Source organism: Arachis hypogaea, chromosome 12, assembly GCF_003086295.3.
Source record: "Arachis hypogaea cultivar Tifrunner chromosome 12, arahy.Tifrunner.gnm2.J5K5, whole genome shotgun sequence".
Classification (NCBI taxonomy): Eukaryota; Viridiplantae; Streptophyta; class Magnoliopsida; order Fabales; family Fabaceae; genus Arachis; species Arachis hypogaea.
Window position 1 is genome coordinate 20,900,075 of NC_092047.1, and position 8,735 is coordinate 20,908,809.

General features: G+C 34.2%; 1 long non-coding RNA gene across 1 annotated transcript; it reads left to right on the top strand.

Annotated features, from left to right (window-relative positions):
• The first annotated feature begins 5,946 nt into the window (after positions 1-5,946).
• LOC112729183 (uncharacterized) lies at positions 5,947-8,485 on the top strand. Its single transcript, XR_003166388.2, has 3 exons — positions 5,947-7,632; positions 7,760-8,087; positions 8,246-8,485. It is a non-coding gene; the product is annotated as an uncharacterized lncRNA (long non-coding RNA).
• Positions 8,486-8,735: the final 250 nt, after the last annotated feature.

Here is an 8,735-nt window from a genome sequence, read left to right on the forward strand (position 1 = left end):
ATTGTTAATAGCATCAACGAAGTGAGTAAATAAAATTTATTTTCTCTAACTTTTATATTAAAAATGTTAGCAATATTTAGTTTTTAGTATTTAATTATAAATATTTGTTCGAGTAGTGATTATAACGGCTTTTTTATATAAATAAATATTTAAAAAACATTAATTCCCGAAATACTCACCGCATGCCACAAATACGCAGGGCCAAATCAATGCCATCGCCTGCGAAATGGAGTTCCCCGTCAACTCAGCTCCGGCGCCCGCGAAATGGGTCTGACAGCAGCAAGGGCCACCTCTGATGCGGCGCACACGAAATGGTGCAGCAGCCATTTAGTGGCTGGCGTCCGCGAATTGGTGAAATCAGGGGCGGCGGTCACAAATTGGTTCCAAGTCAGGGTTAGTACCCTTTGACTCATTCTACCACAGGAATCAATAACAATAACCCACACCCCATCTTTTCTTCAATCACATGCATTCATCAGAAACCGTACTCCATCTTCTTTTAACACACCCTCTCACTTTGCTCTTCCTTCACCCCTCTTTCTTCTTCTTCCATTGTCATACTAAACTAGCTACTACTCTGAACTTGGTCTCAGAAAGTGAGAATTTTTGTTTATAGACACAAAAAAGAAACCAACATAGATTGTTTCTTTTGTTCATAGAAACCAATAGTTGGCATGTCAAGGGTTTCCACGTTAAGGGTAGTAGTAAAGAAACCAACATAGATTTTTTGGCCATTTTCATGTTCATTCATGTTTTGGCTTCTACCATTGAACCTGTTGCATGCCACCTATATTATGGAGTAATTGTGACACAATCAGATTACCAGGCCTTAACGGCCATCAAGCATGAGTTCATTAACTTCAAAGGGGTTCTGAGGAGCTGGAATGACAGTGGTATTGGTGCTTGTTCTGGTGGTTGGGCAGGTATCAAGTGTGTCAATGGTGAAGTCATTGCAATTCAGCTTCCATGGAGGGGTTTAGGTGGAAGAATCTCAGAGAAAATTGGTCAGCTTCAAGCACTCAGGAAGCTGAGTCTCCATGACAATGTTCTTGCTGGTTCTATTCCTTTTTCTTTAGGATTCCTTCCAAATCTTAGAGGTGTTTATCTCTTCAATAACAAGCTTTCAGGTTCTATTCCTCCTTCTATTGGAAGTTGTCCAATGCTTTAGTCTTTTGATGTTAGCAATAACTCACTCACTGGTAACATCCCTGCTAGTTGTCCAATGCTTCCCCTAACATGCTCCACTTCGTGTGCGCCGGGCTTGGAATGCTGCATTTCGTTGATGGTAGCCACGAAATGGTGATATCTGCCAGTGTCAGCTCCATTTCGTTGGCTCCACCCTGAAGTTGAAGTGCAAACCCATTTCGCAGACGTCTCCCAAAAAGTGGCCCTGCGCATTTGTGGAAGAGATTCCTGTGGTGCGTATTTCCGGAAATAATATTTTCTTAATATTTATTTATATAAAAAAGCCGATTATAACTTTTGTTATAGTTTTTAAATTAGAAATGTTAGTGTTTGTATGTATTTAGATTTAGTTGAGAGTAGATTCGGTGTGAATTTGATTTCTTCGATTAAAGTTAGAACATGTATGATAAAAACATTTTGATTGAATTTTGTATGTATGCTATGATTGAGGGTTAATATTTTAGGATTACATTATCATCACTTTTGTTAGGGGCACGAATATAGTATGAAATTTTGGATATTGTTTAATTTTTTATTAAGGGCACGAATATTTTAAAATTTGTAATGAGTTTTTGATAATGTAAGGTTTATGTTTAGTGTATTTTTTATTGTTATGCAACCGATCTAATATGTTACTAATTGTAGAAGAATTGATAAAAATACTTAACGAATCTTTATCAATAAATTTTATTTTTTCTTATGTTTTTTTTTTTAATCGTCTCTCTGAAATGTATAAGAACAAAAAAAAAAATTTTATTAGTCATTGTGAGTCATACTTTGATAAGAATTTAACGTACGTTCTATTCTTATTTATATAAGTCATATATATAGATAAATCAAATTTATTGAATTCGATTTAAAGGTATATATATATATATATATATATATATATATATATATATATATATATATATATTGAATCAATAAAATTTGATTTACGTGATCGGATACGATATCAAATAAATCGAAACTGCTTCGATTTACATGCAGTAACGCTCCTCTTTTGGTAATTGAAATTATTAAGCTCGATTTACACATACTCTAGCTAAATCAAATCAACTTAATTCGATTTACATAGAGCAAGACTAAATTTAACTTAATAACTTCAATTTCTATAGAAATGATAATTTGAGACATGCATTTAAGGTTTCTCCATTCAAGACATTCACGTAATATATTGTTTCATTTTATTTGTTTATGTGATTTATTCTTTTAATTATATTATAAATTTAGAAATAGAATGAAAGTAATTTGATTATGTTATATGATTTATTTGGAATATAATTTTTTTTGTTAAACTTATTTTCTACACATGATCAAAACAATATTTACATTATATAAATTTTGAATTGATTTAAAATAGCTTTAAAATATTTGAATAATGTATTCAAGTATAGATTTTAAAAATTTTGACATGTTCATTGGCACTCAGGAGGTACTAAATAATTTTGGGTCAGAAGAGAATAAGTTCAGAAATGTGTTTAAATTGTGTTTTTATTTGGAAAGGATTATGTATTTTGTTTTGATTTATTGACATTAATAAAATAGTTATAATTAAAGTGTGTTGGAAATTTAAAGTGTGTTATAATTAAGGTGTGTGCTGAGTGTGTTATAATTAAAGTGTGGTGGAAATTTAAATTTTGGAATCTATGAGATGGCTTATTAAAAAAAAATAGAATAAATATAAAGATTATTCCTGTTATAAAAATTTGAATAAAACAAATTATATATTAAATGTCATGTTTTTAAAATATTAATATTTAAAATTATATAATTATAATTTAAGTCTTATTAATACAAATTAAATATATGAATATAAATGTATTATTTGTTATCAATGTCATGAAACTAATTAATGTTTAAAATTATTATGAATTTGAATACAAGTAAAAACAAAAGTAAAAATAATAAAATTTTAAAAATAATAAAAAATTACAAAAACACGTTTTTTATGAAATGTTAATTACTGTATTTATACATTTTTCTCTACCAAATTCCATCTCAACAAATCAAAAATTCTAAGAGTTAAGTTTTAAAGTGATCCCTAAACTTGCACCCGAGCTTTAAAGTGATCATTGAAGTTAATAATTACTTAAATTCGTCTCTGAAATTGTTCTCCAAGACTCATAGTAGTCCCTAAAATAATTTTCGTCCGTCCTTGCCATTAGAAATGACGTCGTTTTATATTTAAAAAAAAACAACCCCCTTCCCCGGTTTCCTTTTTCCTTTCCTCTTCTTCCTTCTCTCTTTCCCTTTCATAATCCCTTACCCCTTTCCCAACCCTTTCTCAGTTTTCCTTCCCTTTCCCTAAATCCTTCCACGCTCCCCTTTCTCTTTCCCATTCCCAGTTCCCTTTTTCTTTTCTTTCCACGGTCTCTTTCTCCTTTTCCAATTTTTTTCCTTTTTCTTTTCCAATTTTTTTCTTCCTTTTCCTTCCATGCTCTCCTTTTCCTTTTCCAATTCATCCCCAATTCTTCTTTTCTTTTTTCTTTCAGCAGAAATAAAATAATAGCTTGTTAATTCACAGAGAGATAATGGAAGATGGAAAGAAGTACAGAAGGCAAACCTTTTGCGGACGTTACCTCTCTTGCCGCTGTCGCGCCCTTTCGTTAATTTGCTTTTGGGCCACCGTGGCGCCTCCTCTCATGCATATGCTTATGCTTTTCTCTGCTCTGACGGCCTGCTTCTTTCTTCTGCTCCGCCGGTATGCTCTGCCTCTTCTTTCCCATTTATCTTTGTTGCTTATGTTTTAATTTTTTGTTGTTGATCGATGTGATGTTGTTGCATATTTATTGTTGCCACTGCTATAATATTGGCTTGAGCATGATTATCGGATGTTTACATAAACTAATATGAATTTGATAGTTTAATTATTGTTTGCAATGATGATGATATTGTTGTTATTACTGTGAATTTGAAGAAGAAGAAGAAGAACAGGGTGAAGAAGAGAATTGGTGAAGGTAATTATGTTTTTTTTAAATAAATATAAAACAGCGTCGTGTTGGAGATTAGGATTTTTTTTTTTATAAATACAAAACGACGTCGTTTCAGTCCTTCTGATGGTAAGGATGGACGGAAATTATTTTAGGGACTACTATGAGTCCCAGAGAACAATTTTAGGGACGAATTTGAGTGATTATTAACTTCAGGGATCACCTTGAAACTCGAGTGCAAGTTCAGGGACCACTTTGAGACTTAGAGTTAAATTTCAAAGTGGTCCCTGAACTTGCATCCGAGCTTTAAAGTGATCCTTAAAGTTAATAATTACTCAAATTCGTCTCTGAAATTGTTCTTCGGGACTCCTAGTAGTCCCTAAAATAATTTTTTCGTCCTCGAAATTGTTCTCCGACACTCATAGTAGTCCCTAAAATAATCTCCGTCCATCCTTACCATTAGAAATGACTAAAACGACGTAGTTTTATATTAAAAAAAAAAATACAACCCCCTTCTCGGTTTCCTTTTTCCTTTCCTCTTATCCAACCCTTTTTCACTTCTTCTTTCCCTTCCTCTTCTACGCTCCCCTTTCCCATTCCCAGTTTCCTTCTCTCTTTTCCTTTCACACCCCCTTATCCCTTCCCCAACCCTTTCTCAGTTCTCCTTCCCCTTCCCCAAATCCTTCCACGCTCCTCTTTCTCTTTCCCATTCCCAGTACCCTTTTTCTTTTCTTTCCACGGTCTCTTTCTCCTTCTCCAAAGTTTTTCTTCCTTTTTCTTCCCCAATTATTTTTTCTTTTCCTTCCATGCTCTCCTTTTCCTTTCCCAATTCATCCCTAGTTCTTCTTTTCTTTTTTTCTTTCAGAAGAAATAAAATAATAATTTATTAATTCACAGAGAGATAATGGAAGATGAAAAGAAATACAGAAGGCAAACCTTTTGCGGACGTTACCTCTCTTGCCGCTGTCGCGCTCTTTCGTTAGTTTACTTTTTGGCCCACCGTGGCGCCTCCTCTCGTGCATGTGCTTCTGCTTTTCTCTGCTCCGGCGGCCTGCTTCTTTCTTCTGCTCCGCCAGTCTGCTCTGCCTCTTCTTCCCCCATTTATTCTTTTTGTTGCTTATGTTTTAATTTTTGTTGTTGATCGATGTGACGTTGTTGCATATTTATTGTTGCCACTGCTATAATATTGGCTTGAGCATGATTATCGAATGTTTACATAAACTAATATGAATTTGATAGTTTAATTATTGTTTGCAATGATGATGATGTTGTTGTTGTTACTGTGGATTTGAAGAAGAAGAAGAAGAAGAACAGGGTGAAGAAGAGAATTGGCGAAGGTAATTGGAGATGATGTTTTTTTTTAAATAAATATAAAACAACGTCGTGTTGGAGATTAGGATTTTTTTTGTATAAATACAAAACGACGTCGTTTCAGTCCTTTCTGATGGTAAGGATGGACGGAAATTATTTTAGGGACTACTATGAGTTCCAGAGAACAATTTCAGGGACGAATTTGAGTAATTATTAACTTCAGGGATCACTTTGAGACTCGAGTGCAAGTCACTGAACTTGCACCCGAGCTTTAAAGTGATTCTTAAAGTTAATAATTACTCAAATTCGTCTCTGAAATTGTTCTCCGGGACTCATAGTAGTCCCTAAAATAATTTTTTCGTCCTCGAAATTGTTCTCCGAAACTCATAGTAGTCCCTAAAATAATCTCCGTCCATCCTTGCCATTAGAAATGACTAAAACGACGTCGTTTTATATTTAAAAAAAAAATACGACCCCCTTCCCCGGTTTCCTTTTACCTTTCCTCTTATCCAACCCTTTTTCACTTCTTCTTTCCCTTCCTCTTCTACGCTCCCCTTTCCCATTCCCAGTTTCCTTCTCTCTTTTCCTTTCACACCCCCTTATCCCTTCCCCAACCCTTTCTCAGTTCTCCTTCCCCTTCCCCAAATCCTTCCACGCTCCTCTTTCTCTTTCCCATTCCCAGTTCCCTTTTTCTTTTCTTTCCACGGTCTCTTTCTCCTTCCCCAAAGTTTTTCTTCCTTTTTCTTCCCCAATTATTTTTCCTTTTCCTTCCATGCTCTCCTTTTCCTTTTCCAATTCATCCCTAGTTCTTCTTTTCTTTTTTTCTTTCAGAAGAAATAAAATAATAATTTATTAATTCACAGAGAGATAAGGGAAGATGAAAAGAAGTACAGAAGGCAAACCTTTTGCGGACGTTAACTCTCTTGCCGCTGTCGCGCTCTTTCGTTAATTTACTTTTTGGCCTACCGTGGCGCCTCCTCTCGTGCATGTGCTTCTACTTTTCTCTGCTTCGGCGCCCTACTTCTTTCTTCTTCTCAGCCGGTCTGCTCTGCCTCTTCTTCCCCCATTTATTCTTTTTGTTGCTTATGTTTTAATTTTTGTTGTTGATCGATGTGATGTTGTTGCATATTTATTGTTGCCACTGCTATGATATTGGCTTGAGCATGATTATCGGATGTTTACATAAATTAATATGAATTTGATAGTTTAATTATTGTTTGCAATGATGATGATGTTGTTGTTATTGTGAATTTGAAGAAGAAGAAGAACAGGGTGAAGAAGAGAATTGGTGAAGGTAATTGGAGATTATGTTTTTTTTAAATAAATATAAAACAACGTCGTGTTGGAGATTAGGATTTTTTTTGTATAAATACAAAGCGACGTCGTTTCAGTCCTTCCGATGGTAAGGATGAACGGAAATTATTTTAGGGACTACTATGAGTCCCGGAAAATCTCATAAAAAAAAATCAAGCACCTTGATTCTTATGAAGTGTTCACTGAAATAATGACGCATATCAAAGGTAGCGAAGCAACAAAGACAGGTAATATAAGCCGCAAGGACTATCTCAATCTGTCTAAAAACAGAAGATCAAGTTTGAGCGTGCGAAAAAGGGACTTGATCTATGATATCTTCGAAAACTATGAGAACATGAAGATGAGCAAGGGAGAGTTTGATATTACTGATTTTGTAAGCGACCTACAAAGAAGGTATCTGCCCGAATGTAGAGGAAGGTTTTGTTTTCTGTGGGGATACGGCGCAGACAATTGGACGAGGGATCAATTTTAGGTTCCAGGATGTAAGGGCCCTCTTCTACAACAAGTTTTTGTTAGAGTCAAAGAGTTGGAACGATGAGAAATATAAAGAGAAGGGTCATATTTCTTATATGTTCATGTTAATTGTTAAGTGAGAACTTTCACAGTAATGCCAAGGTTCTTAAGTTGTCACAAAGTATCATTGAGCTTCTCTACCATTTCTTCCCCCATTCTGTGGATATTTTGAAGGTTGAAAGCAGTTTGATAACTGGGGAATCCCCCTTTTTAGGAAATTGGATTGAACAATTTTTGGTAAAAATAGATATGATAAGAATTTGAATTCGAGGCGATTGTGGTCCGCGATGATGAAACTCGAAAGGAAATCTTGCCTCTTGTAGGGGAAAAAACTCTTGTTTTGACCATTTTGGAGTGCAAAGGGCTTCAATTCAAGGTAGCCATTAAAAGAACTTGATTTGATTTGCTTTATGTTAATTTGATTATGTTTCTGTTTTATTATTCTCTGAGAATATTTGCTCATAAGTTTTTTCATTTGGTTCCTTTTTGGCATTTCTTTTTAGGATGTATTACTGTACAACTTTTTATCAACTTCTCCTTTGAAAAGACAATGGAGAGTTGTATACCAATACACGAAGGAAAAGCATGTATTTTGTGCAAGTTTTGATGAAACTAAGCACAATGTTTTGTGCTCTGAACTTAAGCAATTACATGTTGCTATAACAAGGACAAAGAATAGATTGTGGATATGTGAGGATAAAGAAGAATTTTCAAGACCTATGATCGATTATTGGAAAAAGAAGAATCTTGTCCAATTAAAGGACCAACCTAAGGCTTATTATTATTGAGGCATTGAAGAATTACTCAACAAATTCACAAGCGTGGATTAAGGTACTTATTTATGGTTAATTATATTACATGTTGGCCATGCCTTCATTCTATTTTATGATTTATTTCATTAGCCTAATAAACAACAGCAAACTAACAACTTGTTTTATGAATTGGTTTTTGAAACAATATATGATGCATTTGTGATTGTTACTTTGCAGCTATATAATCAAAATAATTATAGCATGGCTACCGTGTGTGTGTTTTGTAAGAGCCGGGGACGATTATTGGTTGAAAAAGTGTAAAGATGCCGCTCTTAATGCAATGCAAATATTGTTTAATTTGCAACAAGAGATTATTAATGAAGAGTGGACTCTTGTTGTCAAGTGTTTCTTTTTTCCTTTTCTGTTTATGGCGAACTTGAAAGAGCTTGGTGTTTCATCACAAAAGACAAAAGTGGTTAACGGCTAATTCTAAGGCGTGGTTTGGCATCCACCATGATCCACAACAAAGTGTATGGTGGTGCCTCCTTTTTTTTTTCCCCTAAGAGGTACCATAAAATTCGACATTATATGAGTCCATCTATAAAATCAACTATTTATCGGTCAATGAGTTAACTTTTATGAAATCTTATTTTAACGTTAATATAACATTTGCAAGTGAAATAAAATATTAAGAACAAAAAATATGTCGAATTCATTTATTTTAGGT